Source organism: Sorex fumeus, unplaced genomic scaffold (assembly GCF_029834395.1).
Source record: "Sorex fumeus unplaced genomic scaffold, SorFum_2.1 ptg000011l, whole genome shotgun sequence".
Taxonomy (NCBI): Eukaryota; Metazoa; Chordata; class Mammalia; order Eulipotyphla; family Soricidae; genus Sorex; species Sorex fumeus.
In genome coordinates this window covers 5,228,414-5,239,636 of record NW_026606068.1, presented here as the reverse complement: position 1 = coordinate 5,239,636, position 11,223 = coordinate 5,228,414, and positions in this window count along the sequence as shown.

Below are 11,223 nucleotides of genomic sequence, written 5' to 3'. Positions count from 1 at the left end.
TGCCCTCCCCACTGTTCTATCACTTGGGCTCCAGGTCCTGATGATTTTTTTTTTTTTGCTTTTTTTGGGTCACACTTGGCGATGCACAGGTGTTATTCCTGGCTCTGCACTCAGAAATCACTCCTGGCGGTGCTCGGGGGGCCATATGGGACGCTGGGAATCGAACCTGGGTCGGCTGCGTGCAAGGCAAATGCCCTACCCACTGTGCTATCACTCCAGCCCCTCCTGATGATTTTTGAATATCAATCCTTGTAACCTTGGGAGAAAACCGACTTGGCTGTCATATATGATTCTATTTATTGTGGATCCAGTTTGCTGAAATGTTCACGAGAACGTTTGTACCTGGGGCCGGGGGGGGCTCCGTGGCAGGGCCCGTGTTTAGATCAGGTCCCAGGGTGGGTCCTGGCCTCGTGGGGGGCTGGCGGGGAGGAACGCCTGTATCGCCTCCGATAATTGCCTCCCAAGGAATATTGATTTGGACTGCTCTGGAATATGTTCTCTTGGTTTTCATAACTTCCTCGCTCTACTCTGCCCTTGACATGCCAGTTTCCAAGTCACTGCATTGCGTAAGCGAGTGAGTCAGCATCGGGAGGCACGCCATGTCTGCGTGCGGTACCTGTGCGCGCATGCACACACACACACACACACACACACACACACACTCCTCCATACACACCTGTGCACACACGCACCCCTCCGTACACACCAGCGCGCAAACACACACCCCCCTCTGTACACACCTGCACACACACACACCCCTCCGTACACACCTGCCCGCACACACACCCTTTTGTACACACCTACACACACATCCCTCCATACACAACTGTGCACACATACCCCTCTGTACACACCTGCACACACATACACTCACACCCCTCCGTACACACTTGCCCGCACACATACCCCTCTGTACACACCTACACACACATCCCTCCATACACAACTGTGCACACACACCCCTCCGTACACACCAGCACACACACCTCCATATACACCTACACACACACCCCCTTTCGTACACACCTGCACTCACATACCCCTCTGTACACACCTGCACACACACATACACTCACACCCCTCCGTACACACTTGCCCGCACACACACCCCTCCGTACACACCTACACACACATCCCTCCATACACAACTGTGCACACACCCCCCTCCGTACACACCTGCACGCACACACACACACACACACGCACACACCTCTCTGTACACATCTGCACACACGGCCTCTGGCATTTCTGGCGAGTCCCCGCCGCTCTCCTCGAAGTGCCCGCGTTCCCAGCCCCCCTCAGCCAGGACGGCTCCTCCCAGCCCTGCTCAGAGTCTCCGGCCCGTGGCGTCTGCGGGCGCTGCTGTGGGACTCGGGCTGCCTTCACTGAGCTGGTCTCTCTGTCGGCGCTGCGCCCACTCACGGGTTTCTCTCAGTGCTGCTGCCTCGGGTGGGGGTGGGGGTGCTGTTCCCATGAGCAGCCCAGGGCAGCGCAGGGGTCTGACAACAGTGGTCCTGCGTGGGAGGGGGCCCCAGGGCAGGCCTGACTCGGCCTAACGTCTCCTCACGGGCTTGTGCGCATGCGGTGGGTGTGGCATGAATGCTGTGTCTGTGCCCGTGTGTGATGGGTGTGGAACCTGCCCGTGTTGTTTGTGTGTTGTGCTTGTATGTGGCACGTCTGATGCGTGAGTGAGGTGTGTGCTACACGTGTGCATGCATGTGCGTATATGTGGGGTGCGTGTGATGTGCATGGTGTGCCTGTGGCATGTGTGGAATGTGTGATACGCATGTATGTGTCTGTGATGTGTGAGGTGTGTGCAGGTGTGGTGTTTGCATGTGGTATGTCTGATGTGTGTGTTAGGCGTGATCTTATGGCACATGTATGTGTGATGTGTGTGCAGCCGGTGTGCCGTGTGTGTACTGGGATGGGCGGTGTGTGCGTGTACGTGTGATGGCTGTGTGTTGGGCATGTGATATGCCTCTACTACGTGTGTGGTATTGGGGGAGCATGTGGCATGTCGTCCATGTGGCAAACGTGCTGCGTGTTACACGTGTGACTTGTGTGGCGTTTGTGTGTGGCATCTCTGGTCTCCCGCGGTATGTGTGTGGTGTGTGTGGTGTGTGGTGTCTGTATGTGTTACTGACACAAGGTGACAGGCACCCTTAGTCCCATGGTCCCTCCCCACTGCTCCGGAAACTCCACGGGTTTGAGTCCCGTGTCCCGGGCAGCAGGGCGGGGGAAGGGCAGCTGGGCGGGGTCTCTGCTCCCACCAGCTGACCCTCAGGCCCCCCTAAACTGCTCCTGTACCGTGTGGCACCGGCCTGGCGTTCAGGCGTGTCCAGGCTCCAGCTCCTGTGGTCTCCGGGCCTTGCCCACTGGTGGCCTCCCTTAAAAGCTCCCGGGAACCCTATTGTTTGGTTCATTTTAATTTCACGGGGGCGGGTGCACGCCCAGCAGTGCGCAGGGCTGACTCCGGGCTCTGTGCTCAGGGATTACTCCTGGCGGGGCTCCAGGCACCCTAGGCGGTGCTGGGAAGCGCTCTAACCCTTGTGCTCTCTCTCCGGCCCCAGGACCCATGTGGAAAACCCTATCACCCAGCCCAGCTGGCAGCAGGAGAAACGACATCCAGGGCACTGACTTACTCGTCTGCAGCTGTGTAGTAGGTCACTACGGGTGCCACTGTCTCCCGCCCCCGAGGCTGGAGGTTTTCGGTCTCGGGGGATAAAAGGGGCAAGGCTCTGCTCCTGTGTTGGCGAACTAGCGGCATCCTGGCAGGGAGGCAGCACCGCACTGCTCCTTCCCGACACAGTGCCTTTAAATCTTTCCTCTCTGTACCCTCCTTGCCTTTTATGGCGGCTTAAATTATTGATACTGTTTTGTTGAAAGCTAAGCATGTTGGATAAATCGCTACTAATTGAGAGGTAAAAGTGAAGCGGCTGGCTGTCTTGCGAGTTTGGAAGATGCTGGGGAGAGAGCGGGGTGGGGGGAGGGCGCCCACAGCGGGACTCGGGACACGGTTGAACCCTAGCATGCGGGTGTGACCCCAAACCAGACGTGAAAAATAATTGAAGGGGTGTGTGGGGGAGGGGCTGGAGAGATAGTAAAGCAGGTCAGGCACTCGCCTCGCCTGCAGCTGACCTGGCTGGGATTGTTCCCCGGCGCCCATTCCCTGATCCTCTGAGCCAGAAGTGATTCCTGAGCACAGAGCCAGGAGTCAGCCCCGAGCACCACCAGGGGTGGGGCAGGAGCCAGCAATAAGAGGGATCTCCGAGGCTGTGGTACTTTGAACCTTTTTGGGGCTGGAACTAGAAGAGGGAGGGTGCAAATGGCCGGTGGCATTGGTCGGCCCGGCTGCTTATCGATTTGGCTGATCATAAAGTCTCCCTTTACTCGCCCGGCGGGTTTATGGCCGTTAGAGATTATTTCTGCACCTCTCGGTCTCTGTAGAATGAGTATGTTACCTGTCGGCACCGTGTTCTGTGGGAGGAGGGAAATTGCCCAATGTAACGACTTCGGGGGGAAAAAGAAAGGTGACCCTGGGGTCTTAGGAAGGCGCAGTATGAAGCCGGAGTGTTCGCATCTGGCTGGGACACTAGGTCAGCAGGTCCATAAATACTCCAGCTCTGAACGCTGCGGTCCCTCCTGAGAGACGCCCTTCGCAGCCGCAGCCCGCGGGCATGTGGGGAGGGGACAGTGTCCGGGTCCAGCTGGTGTCTCTGGGTGCATCACGGCCCCTGGACTGTCCCCCACTCTTGCAGGTCTGCTGCCGTGGGCCCACATCACCGACACCCCATATTTCATCCCTGCATCCAGACCACCCGGAGGCTTCTCTCTGCCCCCGGCTCTCCCCCCTGTAAGTGCCCAGCGGGGGCAGCGAGGGAAAAGCAGCCACTTGAGCACTGCAGCCTCAAGTCAGAGTAGGTCCGTCGGGCTCATTTCTACGGAGGACGCGCACGGGGCCCTCGGCTGGAATTAAATTCAACCCTCACTAGTAGGGGCCAGGGGGATGGTCAAAGGTTGGAAGCCACAAGAGTGTGTGTGTGTGGGCGGGGTTCGAAGGGCAAGTTAGGATAAAGAAGGGATCAGCGTGACAATAATAGTTGGAAATGACCATTTTGGGCAGGAACTTTCACTTTTGAAAGTAGGTAAGTAGATAAAAGGTGATCACCTGATAACCTTTCATTATCTGTATTGTAAACCGTAAGGCCCAAAGGGGGGGGGGAGAGAGAGAGAGAGAGAGAGAGAGAGAGAGAGAGAGAGAGAGAGAGAGAGAAAGGAGAGAGAGAGGAAAGAGACAGGGAGAGAGGAGACAGAGAGGAAAAGTGCCTGCCATGGTGGTGGGTAGGGGGGGAGGGTTGCAGGGAAGAGGCGGGGACATTGATGTTGGGAAAAGTCCAACTGGTGAAGGGACAAGTGTTGGGACATTACATGACCGAAATCCATCATGAACAACTTTGTAAGCGTGTTTATCATGTGATTCATTAAAAAAAAATTGAACTCTCACACCCCACCTTCACTGTGATCACACTCGCCTCCACCAGTGCCGGGAGGTCCCAAGTGAAGGGCCGGACGCCCCGTGAGTCCCTCCCGGCCTTCTGGGCAGCGGTGGAAGGGACAAAGCTCAGAGCCGGGCTGTGTGCGGGCTCGGCCGGGCGCACCGCCAGCAGCCTCTCGCGCTGTAAACTAAATCTATCATTCTTGCTCCGCTTGACAAATTGTGTCTTCTTGTGGAAGCGAGCGGGCTCCTCCTTGGCCCCTGGTGCTGGATGAGCTAATCCCCAGGCCCAGTATGGGAGAATGAACTTTTAAAGTAATGCCTTCAGGAGAGCAGAGTGCTCGATGCCGTAGAGAAAGCCACGGGCAGTGGCTGAAGTCTGACTTGCTTTGTGGCCAGCACTCAGGTTCTGTCGTGCATGCGTGCGTGCATGTGTGTGTGTGCGTGCGTGTGTGTGTGTGTGTGTGTGTATCTGTGTGTGTGTGTGTGTGGTTCCCTGGGGGGCTCCTGGATTTCGACCCTCCCTCTCCCCACGGCTCCCGAAAAGCGTCACAGGAATAGGGGTAAGAGGGTGACTCAGGAACAGGACTAAAGCTCGTGTGAGCTCCCAGGGGCTTTCTCCGCTCAGATTTCTGCAGGTCAGAGATCCAAAGTGAGGATCTGGGGCAGAAAAATGAAGGGTTTGGCCGGTCCAGGCTCATTCAAGAAATTCTAGGGGCGAGTCGGCCGCTGCTTCCCTGGCTTCTGTGTTTTGTTCTGTTTTGGTTTTCGCCACATCTGATACTGTCCGGCAGTCTCCGGTGACCTGGGCGGTCGATGGCTGATGTCAGCAGCCGATTTCATTCAGGGTGATTACAGGGGTGGGGGCAGAGGAAATGCAGCATTGCGGAAAGGAGGAAGCCGAAGGTAAGATGAATGGTCAGTGGGGAAGCTTGATACAAGGTCTCGGGGCTTTGAGCAGAAACAGAGCTACTTGTCTAGATTCTGGAGGCGTCAACATCTGGCCAAAGGTAATTGCCGATCATTAATCTCTACTCATCTCAGGGAACTGTCAGCCCCTGGCGACACTCTGTCATCCTGGCCGGGTCCTGGGGGCGTTGTAGCCATTCAACTGGGCCAGTTGGTTTCGGGGCTTTGAAAATCCCCATACCAGACATAGTTGCAGGTGACTTTTTGCAAGCGTTTAAAAATCAGAGATGGGGCCGGAGCCATAGTGCGGTGGGTAGAAAGCTTGCCTCGCACGTGGCTGACTGGAGTTTGCTCTCTGTCATCCCGTATGGTCCCCTGAGCACTGCCAGGAGTGATCCCTGAGTACAGAGCCTGGAGTAACCTCTGAGCACGGCCGGGTGTGGCTCATAATAACAGCAATAATAAAATAGAGAAGGGAACCCAAAGGGCTGGCTCACATTTTTGCATGAGTTAGGGCCTGAGTTCAATCCCAGCACCCCACCCCCACCTGTAGTACTGCTAGGCCAGGTGTTGGCAGAAGTGGTGGCCCCAGAGCTCTGAGCACTGCCGGGGAGACCCTCCCCGCAAAAAGGTTGGTGTCAGAGAAGGCCTATTTATACCATTTGCCCCATAGACCGGGCTGGAGCTGGAGCGATAGCACAGCGAGTGGGGCATTTGCCTTGCATGCGGCCGACCCAGGTTCGATTCCTCCGCCCCTCTCGGAGAGCCCGGCAAGCTACCGAGAGTATCCCACCTGCATGGCAGAACCTGGCAAGCTCCCCGTGGCGTATTCGATATGCCAAACACAGTAACAACAAGTCTCACAATGGAGACGTTACTGGTGCCCACTCGAGCAAATCGATGAACAGTGGGAGGACAGTTCTACAGTGCTGCAGTGCCAGCAGGGACCCCAGCGGTGCTCAGGGTTACTCCTGGCTCTGACTCAAGGGTCACTCCTGGTGGGCTTAGAGGACCATATGCTGTGTCAGGGATTGAACCGGGGTCAGCCGCGTGCGAGGCAAGTGTCCTTCCTGCTATACTATCACTCTAGCCCCATAAGGCAAGCACTTAACCCCTGTGCTCTCTCTTTCTCTCTCTCTACCTGTCTGTCTGTCTGTCTGTCTGTCTGTCTATCTATCTATCTATCTCAGCATCCTCTCCCTTCCCCTCCCCTCCCATTCCTCTCTTCCCCCCTCCTACCCCCTCCCCTCCACTGCCCTCCTTCCTTCTGTCTTGGGGCCACAGCCAGCAGTGCTCAGGGCTCATTCCTGGCTCCGCACCCAGTGGTCACTTGCAGTGGGGCTCTGGGGACCAGACAGGGTGCTGGGAATCTAACCTAGGCTCGTCACATGCAAGACTTCCCCACTGTACTATCACTCTGGCCCCAGCATTCTTTACTTACTGGATTCTTTCTCCTGTCTCTGCAGAGGAAGTAGAGGAAGGTGATGGGGATGGGATGGGATGGGATGGGATGGGATGGGATGGGATGGGATGGGATGGAATGGGATGGGATAAAAGCAGTTGGTATTTACTGAGCATTTACTATAAACCAATAACTTGATCGTGAGTTTCCCATTATTTTAAAAATGTGCAATTATTTTTATTTATGTATTTGGGGCTTGAGGGCCACAGCCTACAAGGCTTGGGTACTCCCAGCTTGGGGGTTACTCTTGGCAGTGCTTGGGGAGGCGTATGGTGCCAGGGATCAAACCCAGGGCTCCCGCATGCAAAGCCCACACTGCAGTTCTTTGAGTCTCTCCCTGTCCTAGGCAGCTCCTCCCCCCAAGCCCCTCCTCCCCGGCTTCTGAGGTCACAGCTGTCCCCTCCTCCTGTGGGGTGCAAGGAGGCTGGGCTGAGTCACACCCAGTGATGCTCAGGGGATGCTCTCAGCGGTCCACGATGGAACCAGGGTCAGCTACAGGCCAGGCCGTCCCGAGGTCTCGCGTTGGGATTGTCCCCTGAGTCACCCCCTTAAAGGATTCCTGAATGCATTTAAGACCCTTTTAGATTGTCTCCGGTAATTGTGCGCCCCCAGATTCTTACTTGGCCTTTGCAGAGACCCTGTTACCGCACATGTGTGGTCCTCGGGATCGAGACCTCGTAGTTTTGGTGGGTTTTGGGAGGTGGGTATTTTTCAGCCTCTCCAGCCTCTCCAAGTTCCTTTCCAGGTGAACTCTGTACCCAGGGTAACATCTGTCATCTAGGATGCTGTGAGGATTCAGTGACACGTTGGCGGCAAGGTTGACTCTGGGCTCAGTAACCGATGCTTATGCCTTGTTATGTGAAGCTCTGGGTTCCATCCCCTGCGCTGAAAAAATATATATATTGGCATCTTGGGTCAAAAAAGCGTTACTCAGGGCTTACTCCTGGCTCTGCACTCAGGAATTACTCCTGGCGGGGGTCAGGAAACCAAATGGGATGCCGGGGATTGAACCTGGGTTGGCCGCGTGTAAGGCAGATGCGCTATCTGCTGTACTGTCACTCTGGTCCCTAATATATATATATATATATATATATATATATATATATATATAAACTGAGAGGGTCAGAACTATAACTCAAAGGACTGCATTGCAGGCTTTGCACTTGATCCCCGATTCCCCATGATCCCCCAAGCACCGAGCCAGGAATAACCCCCAAGCACTGCTGGGAGTAATGCCCAAGCACTGAGTTGGGAGTACCCCTGAGCTCTGCAGGACATGGCTCCCAACCAACATCACATAAGTAAGAGTAATATCGCATGAGAAAATAATGTCATGTACTCGATATAGTATCGGTTTATAGTAAATGCTTAATAAACACCAGCCACTCTGATCACGATTCCATCCCATCCTCCTCCTCCCCATCACCTTACCTACTTCCTCTGGAGAGGCAGAAAAAGAATCCAACAAGGAAAGAGAGAGTGTAAGACGGGCGGAGAGATAGTCCAGGGTGAAGGGCGCATGCCCAGCATGCTCCCATCTTGGCTTTATCTCTGGCACTGCATATGGTCCCCTGAGCACTGCTAAGAGTGACCTTTGAGCACAGAGCCAGGAGTAGCCCCTGAGCACCACTGCGTATATTTCAAACCCCATCCCACAAGGAAAAAAAGTGCAAAAATTTTCAAACTGAGCACACATTAGTATTCACCTACCCTAATTGGCTGATGTTTATCTGTCAAAGGCTGACAGGGAGGGGTTGGGGCGATGCCTTCAAAGGCTGGACCCCATGTTTTTCAGGCAGGAACCCTGGGTCCAGTCCCTTACATGGCCTGATCTCCTGAGCACTGCTGGGTATGGCCCCCACACTAGGAAGAATAGAAGAATAAGCCAGGGACTGGGGCGATAGCACAGCGGGTAGGGCATTTGCCTTGCACATGGCCAACCCAGGTTTGATTCCCAGCATCCCGTATGGTCCCCCGAGCACTGCCAGGAGTAATTCCTGAGTGCAGAGCCAGGAGTAATCCCTGAGCATCGCCGGGTGTGACACAAAAGCAAAAAGCAAAAGAAGCCAAATTGAAGTCTGGTGGTCTGACAGCCGATTCCATGGTGGGAATAAAACCAATTCTGGGGCCAGAGAAATAGCACAGCGTGCGGGCACTTACTTGCCTTGCAGGCAGCCCACCTGGATTTGCACCCTGGCAGCCCATATGGTTCTCAGAGCTCGCCAGGAGTGACCCCAGAGTGCAGAGCCAGGAGGAAGCCCTGAGCACCGCCACGTGTGGCCCAAACGAAAAACCAAAACCAAAAGCACCGAGCAATTAGGAGGCCTACTAGAGACTGCGACTCTGTGATCTGTAGCAGGAACCACAGATGAGGGAGGGACAGTCAGGGATGGAGACAGAATAAAGACAATAAGGATCCAGGGCTCAGTGTCCCGTGACTGCTCCCACAATGCCGTCTTTCTCCCCACATCCTCAGGAAGAGCTCAAATGGCATAGAATACACGTGTGTGTGTGTTTTTGTGTGTGTATGTGTGTGTGTGAGTGAGTGTGTGTGTGTGTGTGTGTGTGTGTGTGTGTGTATTGGGGGAGGCACACTTGGTTCCGCTTTCAGGGATCACTCCTGACAGGGCTCAGGCCATATGCAGTGCCAGGAATCGAACCCAGCTCGAGCACATGCACGGAGAACGCCGCCCCGGCTCTGTTCTGGTTCCTGCCACAGCATTCTGGCTATTGTCTCATTTCCATACTAGAGGCAGAAATGGAGGGGGTGCGACTCAAGGGCACTGAGCAAGGGACAGGATCAGAAGCACCCCCCAGGCCAGAGAGTGTCCTCGGAGGGTGGGGTGTGGGCTGGTGGGGAGGGTGGGGTCACGGCGCTCCCCACCGCAGGGGTCCGCCGCGGGGCCCTGGGCCCTGTGCTCTGCACGAACACCCCCGTTTCGGAGCCCCGGGGATCCCTCCTGGCAGCTGGGCTCTGGGGCGCTGGAGAACCCAATTCAGGCCCCGAGTTCTGTCTGTGTCTTCCGGGCCATCTGTCCCTGGCTCAGCCCTTCCCAGAAACCACAATTTGGTTTCTTTAATCATAGCTTTAAGACCAGAGTTAATTGACACAGAGTTGTTCCTAATTAGTAAAAGTACCTGTTACGGCAAAATGAGGCAGAAGCTGCAATTTGGAAGGGGGGAAGCGATGCCGAGCGAGTGCTCTCCTGGGGCTGAACCGATGGCTCCCAGCTGGGGTGGGGGAACCGAGCCCTGATGACAGCCCCTGCGCTCGCGCGTGGAGCCGCGCGCGCTGCCTCAGACTAACCCAGAACCCCCGCGCCAACGCTTCCTCTTCCTTGTGTCTTTCCTGAACGATCCGTGTTTGCTCTTGTCCCTGGTGCTCCTGGATGGCCGGCCGGGCTGCGTGCTCGGCTCACAGGCCTCGGTGGGCTGTGCCGTCTCTCTTCCTTGCGGGCTGATGGTAACGAGGCTGTCGCTGGCTAACCTGGCTAACATCTGAGCTTTGCGGCAAGGGAGAGAGGAAAAGAAAGATCCCATTCGAGTTTGCTCCCGTGTTCAGGGATATTAGAAAATGTGGTCCAGGGGCTGGCGAGATAGCACAGCGGGTAGGGCGTTTGCCTTGCACGCGGCCGACCCGGGTTCGACTCCCAGCATCCCATATGGTCCCCCGAGCACCGCCAGGAGTAAGTCCTGAGTGCAGAGCCAGGAGTAACCCCTGAGCATTGCCGGGTGTGACCCAAAAAGAAAAAAAAATGTGGTCCAGGCCCAGGAGATGGTTCTCAGGGCCTGAGTCCTGGCTTCTATCCCCAGCACGACGTGAGTTCCCACCCCCACTCCCTGTCCCCCGTTCCCGCCCCATCATTGGTAAGTGTGCCACCCCCCACCCCCAAAATGAGTTTTAGTTAGACTTTTTCCTTTGCAAGTCTGTCTAGAAGGGCAGAGACATGTGGGTTTTTTTTTCCTTGGGGGGTTGAGCCACACCCAGTGATGCTCAGGGACTATTCCTGGCTCTGTGGTCAGAAGTGGCCCCTGGTGGTGCCAGGGATGGAACCAGGGTCAGCCACATGCCAGGCAAGTGCCCCAGGACCAAGAACCTTATTTTGAAAGTTGTCGCCCTGCCTCTCACTGTGATCTTGAAACTTAAGCCCGTAGTCAGCAGCTCATTCCGACAATTCTGGACAGTGTCAGAATTCACATTTTGATATTAAATTGGTTTTGGAAAAGAGCTAGGAGTTGGAGCCAGAGCAAGAGCTCCGTGGGTAGGGCGTTTGCCTTGCATGTGCTGACCCATGTTTAACCTCCAGCATCCCATACGGTCCCCCAAGCACCGCCATTTGGATTCCAATGACGTCCC